Here is an 8,638-nt window from a genome sequence, read left to right on the forward strand (position 1 = left end):
GTGTGTGTGTATTTACCTAGTTGTGAAATACAGGAAAAGAGTGTGTGTGTGTGTGTGTGTGTGTGTGTGTGTGTGTGTGTGTGTGTGTGTGTGTGTGTGTGCGTGTGTGTCGTTCCCATCAAGACATATATACACTACACACATTTTTCATCTTTAACTTATAACATGTCTTGCCGCTGTGTCCCTTCGCTGTGTTATCTACCCATATGGAGACACTTATTCAAACACCACACACCTAAATTAGCCACTCTATCATCTCCCTAAAGAAAACGACCAAGTATCTTCTGTAGTCTCAAAATATGCTCGGCTGATGTGGGCGGGGCTTATTTTCGCAGCTAACTTGAATAGACGACAGAGGATTGGGTGATAGTCTTTCTTCTCTCTTGTGTGTGTGTGTGTGCGTGTGTGCGTGTGTTGTTCCTACTATTGTAAACGATCCGAAAATGATGACTTAATCTATTCCTTTAACGTCCTTATTTTCACTTATGGGGTTAGACGTGGGTGATAGTCTAATGTACATGACAACCTGCGATGAAGCGACAACGTGGGGGGGTGTAATGGGTGAGTCTTGATATCGTAGCGCACCAAAGTTATCACAATCGTAAAGTATCCAGTACGATATTTCCTGCATTACGGATACTTGGCGAAAATGATAAATTCCCGCACTACGCTATGGGTGAGAGGCGATCTAGTCCTGTGGTGGAGGGCTTGTGTGGGTGGGTGGGTGGGGGGGGGGAGTGTCATGCTGTCGTGTCCTCGGCCAGCAAGGATAACAGTGACGGAGTGTGTCTCTCTCGGTCTGGGTAAAAAATATCTGGTCTACTGATGCGGAAAGTGGAAGAATGGTGAGACGTGGAGAGAAAGGAAAAGGAAAATGTTGTTGCCGTATGTGTAGAATAAATAAACAAGAACATAAAGAAACATAAAAAGAAATAAATATGCATAAAAAATCAGAGAAAATGAGGAAAATTAAGACGTTTCCAGAGAGAGGGAAGGAAAGAAAGAAAAAAAATGTCCCTTCCGTAAGTGTAAAATAAAGGAACGAATGAGCGAAAATAAATAAAATAAAGAAATCGGACAAAAACAAGAAATTACACGACGAAAAACAATGTTGCCGTCGTATATGTAGAATAAATACGTAAATAAATGAGAAAATAAAGAAAACAATAAAGAAATCATGTTTTTATAAGGCTAAGGGGGAAGGGGAGAGAGTGAGGGGGAAAGGAGGGGAGTCAAACAGTATGGTGATTATGGTGATGGTGGTGATGGTGGAGAGAGAAAGGGGTGTGGCAAAGATTATGGTGGTGGTGATGGTGATGGTGAAGAGAGAGAGAGAGAGAAAGGGGTGAGGCAAAGAGTATGGTGATTGTGGTGATGGTGATGGTGAAGAGAGTGACGGAGAAAGGGTTGAGGCAAAGAGTATGGTGATTGTGGTGATGGTGATGGTGAAGAGAGTGAGGGAGAAAGGGGTGAGGCAAAGAGTATGGTGATTATGGTGATGGTGATGGTGAAGAGAGTGACAGAGAAAGGGGTGAGGCAAAGAGTATGGTGATTGTGGTGGTGGTGATGGTGGAGAGAGTGACAGAGAAAGGGGTGAGGCAAAGAGTATGGTGATTGTGGTGATGGTGATGGTGAAGAGAGTGACAGAGAAAGGGGTGAGGCAAAGAGTATGGTGATTGTGGTGATGGTGATGGTGAAGAGAGTGACAGAGAAAGGGGTGAGGCAAAGAGTATGGTGATTGTGGTGATGGTGATGGTGGAGAGAGTGACGGAGAAAGGGGTGAGGCAAAGAGTATGGTGATTGTGGTGATGGTGATGGTGAAGAGAGTGACAGAGAAAGGGGTGAGGCAAAGAGTATGGTGATTGTGGTGATGGTGATGGTGAAGAGAGTGAGGGAGAAAGGGGTGAGGCAAAGAGTATGGTGATTGTGGTGATGGTGATGGTGAAGAGAGTCAGAAAGGGGTGAGGCAAAGAGTATGGTGATTGTGGTGATGGTGATGGTGAAGAGAGTGACAGAGAAAGGGGTGAGGCAAAGAGTATGGTGATTGTGGTGATGGTGATGGTGAAGAGAGTGAGGGAGAAAGGGGTGAGGCAAAGAGTATGGTGATTGTGGTGATGGTGATGGTGGAGAGAGTGAGCGAGAAAGGGGTGAGGCAAAGAGTATGGTGATTGTGGTGGTGGTGATGGTGGAGAGTGACAGAGAAAGGGTGAGGCAAAGAGTATGGTGATTGTGGTGATGGTGATGGTGAAGAGAGTGACAGAGAAAGGGGTGAGGCAAAGAGTATGGTGATTGTGGTGATGGTGATGGTGAAGAGAGTGACAGAGAAAGGGGTGAGGCAAAGAGTATGGTGATTGTGGTGATGGTGATGGTGGAGAGAGTGACGGAGAAAGGGGTGAGGCAAAGAGTATGGTGATTGTGGTGATGGTGATGGTGGAGAGAGTGACAGAGAAAGGGGTGAGGCAAAGAGTATGGTGATTGTGGTGATGGTGATGGTGGAGAGAGTGACGGAGAAAGGGGTGAGGCAAAGAGTATGGTGATTGTGGTGATGGTGATGGTGGAGAGAGTGAGGGAGAAAGGGGTGAGGCAAAGAGTATGGTGATTGTGGTGATGGTGATGGTGGAGAGAGTGACGGAGAAAGGGGTGAGGCAAAGAGTATGGTGATTGTGGTGATGGTGATGGTGGAGAGAGAGAGGGAGAAAGGGTTGAGGCAAAGAGTATGGTGATTGTGGTGATGGTGATGGTGAAGAGAGTGAGGGAGAAAGGGGTGAGGCAAAGAGTATGGTGATTGTGGTGATGGTGATGGTGGAGAGAGTGAGAGAGAAAGGGGTGAGGCAAAGAGTATGGTGATTGTGGTGATGGTGATGGTGAAGAGAGTGAGGGAGAAAGGGGTGAGGCAAAGAGTATGGTGATTGTGGTGATGGTGATGGTGAAGAGTGACAGAGAAAGGGGTGAGGCAAAGAGTATGGTGATTGTGGTGATGGTGATGGTGGAGAGAGTGAGGGAGAAAGGGGTGAGGCAAAGAGTATGGTGATTGTGGTGATGGTGATGGTGAAGAGAGTGAGAGAGAAAGGGGTGAGGCAAAGAGTATGGTGATTGTGGTGATGGTGATGGTGGAGAGAGTGAGAGAGAAAGGGGTGAGGCAAAGAGTATGGTGATTGTGGTGATGGTGATGGTGAAGAGTGACAGAGAAAGGGGTGAGGCAAAGAGTATGGTGATTGTGGTGATGGTGATGGTGAAGAGAGTGACAGAGAAAGGGGTGAGGCAAAGAGTATGGTGATTGTGGTGATGGTGATGGTGGAGAGAGTGAGGGAGAAAGGGGTGAGGCAAAGAGTATGGTGATTGTGGTGATGGTGATGGTGGAGAGAGTGAGGGAGAAAGGGGTGAGGCAAAAGTATGGTGCTTGTGGTGATGGTGATGGTGGAGAGAGTGACAGAGAAAGGGGTGAGGCAAAGAGTATGGTGATTGTGGTGATGGTGATGGTGGAGAGAGTGACAGAGAAAGGGGTGAGGCAAAGAGTATGGTGATTGTGGTGATGGTGATGGTGAAGAGAGTAACAGAGAAAGGGTGAGGCAAAGAGTATGGTGTTTGTGGTGATGGTGATGGTGCAGAGAGTGACTGAGAAAGGGGTGAGGCAAAGAGTATGGTGATTGTGGTGATGGTGATGGTGGAGAGAGTGAGGGAGAAAGGGGTGAGGCAAAGAGTATGGTGATTGTGGTGATGGTGATGGTGGAGAGAGTGAGGGAGAAAGGGGTGAGGCAAAGAGTATGGTGATTGTGGTGATGGTGATGGTGGAGAGAGTGACAGAGAAAGGGGTGAGGCAAAGAGTATGGTGATTGTGGTGATGGTGATGGTGCAGAGAGTGACAGAGAAAGGGTGAGGCAAAGAGTATGGTGATTGTGGTGATGGTGATGGTGAAGAGTGAGGAGAAAGGGTGTGGCAAAGTTTATGGTGATTGTGGTGATGGTGATGGTGATGGTGGAGAGAGTGAGAGAGAAAGGGGTGAGGCAAAGAGTATGGTGATTATGGTGATGGTGATGGTGGAGAGTGAGGGAGAAAGGGGTGAGGCAAAGAGTATGGTGATGATGGTGATGGTGATGGTGAGAGAGGACAGAGAAAGGGTTGAGGCAAAGAGTATGGTGATTGTGGTGATGGTGATGGTGGAGAGAGTGACAGAGAAAGGGTTGAGGCAAAGAGTATGGTGATTGTGGTGATGGTGATGGTGAAGAGAGTGACAGAGAAAGGGTTGAGGCAAAGAGTATGGTGATTGTGGTGATGGTGATGGTGAAGAGAGTGAGGGAGAAAGGGGTGAGGCAAAGAGTATGGTGATTGTGGTGATGGTGATGGTGACTGGTTGAGAGAGTGAGGGAGAAAGGGGTGAGGCAAAGAGTATGGTGATGATGGTGATGGTGAAAGGTGACTGGTTGAGCAATGAGTTCCCTAGAAGTCTATTAAGAGTATGGTGATGATGGTGATGGTGACCTGTCATCGTCAATCTAATTTTCTTTCTTTTCTCTCATTTTTTCTCTCCTTTCTCTCTTCCCTATATTCCTCACCTGATTAAATTTTTTTTTCATTCTTTTTCACCATTCTCGCATCTTTTTTTGTATTTGGTGATAAGTCTCTCTCTCTCTCTCTCTCTCTCTCACAAGGCCTTTCAAACTCTTCTGCTTCAACCTAACCTACCACACACACACACACACACGCACACGCACACACACACACACATACAAGCTTACATCATCCAACAACAACAATCGGCACAGCGAACAAACATACACAAACAACATATAACAAACACAATAACAACAACATAAGGAGTTTCGCAGCGTGGAGCTGTGTTTCTGGGAGGAAAAGTAGAAAGTGGAAATGGAACAAAAAGTGGAAATGGGTGAAATGAGAGGCGAGTAAAATTGGATTGAGATTCATCGCTGACCCCCCCCCTCCACCCTCCCCTCCCCCTGCATCCCACTCCAAAAAAAATACCTGATGAATAAATGAATAATATGAAGAAAAATGAATAAACAACGAACGTAAACAAACGAAGTCCTGCAAAATGTGTCACTGAGGGGAAAACAAGGACGAAAAAGAAGAGGAAAACAAAGAGAAATAAAAAAGAAGAAAAAATGAAAAAGAGAGGAAAATAACAAGAAAGAGGAAAAAAGAGGAATAAAAAAGGAAAGAAAGAGGAAAATAATAAGAAAACAAAGAGGAATAAAAAAGGAAAGAGGAAAAAAGAGGAAAATAACAAGAAAACAAAAAAAAAGAGGAAAATAGCAGAGGAAAAAAAGAGGAATAAAGAAAAAATGAAAAAAAAGAGGAAAATAACAAGAAAACAAAACAAAAAAAGAGGAATCAAATAGAAAAGAAAGAGGAAAAAAGAGGAATGAAAAAGAAAAGAGGAAAAAAAGAGGAATGAAAAAGAAAAAAGAGGAAAATAAAAAAGAAAAGAAAAAGAAAGAAAAGGAAAAAAAGGAGAGGAAAACAAGGTGAGTGAGTACGTAAACAAATGATGGAGATATGACTTACGTAAACAAGATACACACACACACACACACACACACACCGAGGAGCCTAACTTACTTACATCTAACTTAAAAAAAAGAAACTCTCAGCTGGTACAAAAGAACGTAACACTTGGGCAACACACGAAACACTGGTACAAAAAACGAAAACCCGGGTCGACAAGCCAAGGAGGGTACAAAACAACTGATAGACAAAACTTGAATGGTACAAAAAGACAAAGAGCTGGTGCGAGAAAGCTTAAGATGGTACGACTAACTAATGATGAAAAGTCTAGCTGGTACAAAAAAAAGGCGAAAACTGGGACGACAAGCCTCGGAAGGTACGAAACAACTGATAGATAAAACTTGAATGGTACAAAAAGACAAAGAACTGGTGCGAGAAAGCTTAAGATGGTACGACTAACTAATGATTTAAAGTCTAGCTGGTACAAAAAAAGACAAAAACCTGGTACAAAAACACATTAAGACATGGTATAAAAAACCTCAAAATGGTACAAAAGGATGAAAACTGGTACAAAAAAGCCTCATAAAAAATAATGATGAAAGGTCTAGCTGGTACAAAATAGGAGATGGTACAAAACACTAAAAAACGTGGTACAAAAAGCTGAAAATGGTACAAAAGGATGAAAACTGGTACAAAAAAGCCTCACTGTAAAAACAACTAATAATGAAAAGTCTAGCTGGTACAAAACAACACTAAAAGACATGGTACAAAAGCCTCAAAATGGTACAAAAAGGATGAAAACTTGTACAAAAAACCCTCGTATAACAACTAATAATGAAATGTCGAGCTGGTACAAAAATGGAGATGGTACAAAACACTAAAAAGACATGGTACAAAACGCCTCAAAATGGTACGAAAAAGCCTCACTATAAAAACAACTCGTATTAAAAAGCTTGGCTGGTACAAAAAAAAAAAAAGACTGGTAAAAAAAAAGCCTCATAGGTACAAAATAAAGCATGAACTATAGGCGATATAAAGCTTGGAATACGTATCAAAACCGGCCTCTCTAGCCACTGCCTCGTGACGTCTATACATGGAGGGAGGAGCGCTGAAGACCAAACCAATTCTATGAGCTTACGAAATTATAAAAATGCAGGTGGAAAATATAGAAAAATACGCATCTTTCTCCCTCGCATATGCTCATAAATACAGTTCCCTTTGACGCCTATGACAGAGAAAGGAACACTAAGGAACAAAGCAATTCTATAGGCCTACGAAATTATAAAAATGCAGGTGGAAAATATATAGAAAAATACGCATCTCTCTCCCCTCGTAAGGAAGATTATAACCTAACGATATGCTCATAAATACAGTTCCCTGCGACACCTACGACAGAGAAAGGAACGCTAAGGAACAAAGCAAGTCTATTAAGCTTACAAAATAATGAAAAAATGGCGAGTCTTTCTCCCCTCGTAAGGAAGAACGCAAACTAACAGTACGCTCGTAAACTCAGCTTCCTACGACGCCTATGACGGAGAAAGGAACACTAAGGAACAAAGCAATTCTATAAGCCAACGAAATTATAAAAATGCTGGTTGAAAATATAGAAAAATACGCATCTTTCTCCCCTCGTAAGGAAGAACGCAAACTAACAGTACGCTCGTAAACTCAGCTTCCTACAACGCCTATGACGGAGAAAGGAACCCTAAGGAACAAAGCAATTCTATAAGCCTACGAAATTATAAAAATGCAGGTTGAAAATATAGAAAAATACGCATCTTTCTCCCCTCGTAAGGAAGAACACAAACTAACAGTACGCTCGTAAACTCAGCTTCCTACGACGCCTATGACGGAGAAAGGAACACTAAGGAACAAAGCAATTCTATAAGCCAACGAAATTATAAAAATGCTGGTTGAAAATATAGAAAAATACGCATCTTTCTCCCCTCGTAAGGAAGAACGCAAACTAACGGTACGCTCGTAAACTCAGCTTCCTACGACGCCTATGACGGAGAAAGGAACCCTAAGGAACAAAGCAATTCTATAAGCCTACGAAATTATAAAAATGCAGGTGAAAATATAGAAAAATAAGTATCTATCTCCCCTTGTGAGGAAGATTCTAACCTAACAATATGCTCATAAATACAGTTCCTTGCGACACCTACGGTTGAGACAAGAAACTCTCAGTAACAAAGCAAATCTATAAGCCTACGAAATTATAAAAAATGATGGATAAATATGAAAAAATGGTGTCTTTCTCCCCTCGTAAGGACGTTTCCAACCTAACAAAACACCTACGACAGATAGGATCGCTGGAGAACAAACCAAACCTAAAAAATTAAGAAATGATATGAAAACATTGGTAAAAAGCCGTCATTCTTTCTCCCCTTACAAGAAAGACTCAAAATTAGGACAACGCTCACAAACCAAACCTAAAAAAATAAAACCTGGTAAAAAACATTGGTAAAAAAGCCTCAATTCTTTCTCCTCTTACAAGAAATGCTCAAAATTAGAAAACGCTCACAAACCTAACCTAGAAAACTAAATGATACAAAAAACACTGGTAAAAAAAAGTCTCGATTCTCTCCCCTTACAAGAAAGACTCAAAATTAGGAAACGCTCACAAACCTAACCTAGAAAACTTAATGATACAAAAAACGCTGGTAAAAAAAGCCTCAATTCTTTCTCCCCTTACAAGAAATGCTCAAAATTAGGAAACGCTCACAAACCAAACCTAGAAAACTAAATGATACAAAAAACACTGGAAAAAAAGCCTCAATTCTTTCTCCTCTTACAAGAAAGACTCAAAATTAGGAAACGCTCACAAACCTAACCTAGAAAACTAAATGATACAAAAAACACTGGTAAAAAAAAGCCTCAATTCTTTCTCCTCTTACAAGAAATGCTCAAAATTAGGAAACGCTCACAAACCTAACCTAGAAAACTAAATGATACAAAAAACACTGGTAAAAAAAAGCCTCGATTCTTTCTCCCCTTACAAGAAATGCTCAAAATTAGGAAACACTCACAAACCTAACCTAGAAAAAATGAGAAATGATATACAAAAAACACTGGTAAAAAAGCCTCAATTCTTTCTCCCCTTACAAGAGAGACTCAAAATTAGGAAACACTCACAAACCAAACCTAGAAAACTAAGAAATGATGCAAAAAA

General features: G+C 41.8%; 1 long non-coding RNA gene across 1 annotated transcript; it reads left to right on the forward strand.

Moving 5' to 3' along the window:
• The first annotated feature begins 5,280 nt into the window (after positions 1–5,280).
• On the forward strand, positions 5,281–8,213 carry LOC126986330 (uncharacterized). Its single transcript, XR_007739566.1, has 3 exons — positions 5,281–5,695; positions 5,843–7,060; positions 7,538–8,213. It is a non-coding gene; the product is annotated as an uncharacterized LOC126986330 (long non-coding RNA).
• The last annotated feature ends 425 nt before the right edge of the window (positions 8,214–8,638 follow it).

Source organism: Eriocheir sinensis, chromosome 61, assembly GCF_024679095.1.
Source record: "Eriocheir sinensis breed Jianghai 21 chromosome 61, ASM2467909v1, whole genome shotgun sequence".
Taxonomy (NCBI): Eukaryota; Metazoa; Arthropoda; class Malacostraca; order Decapoda; family Varunidae; genus Eriocheir; species Eriocheir sinensis.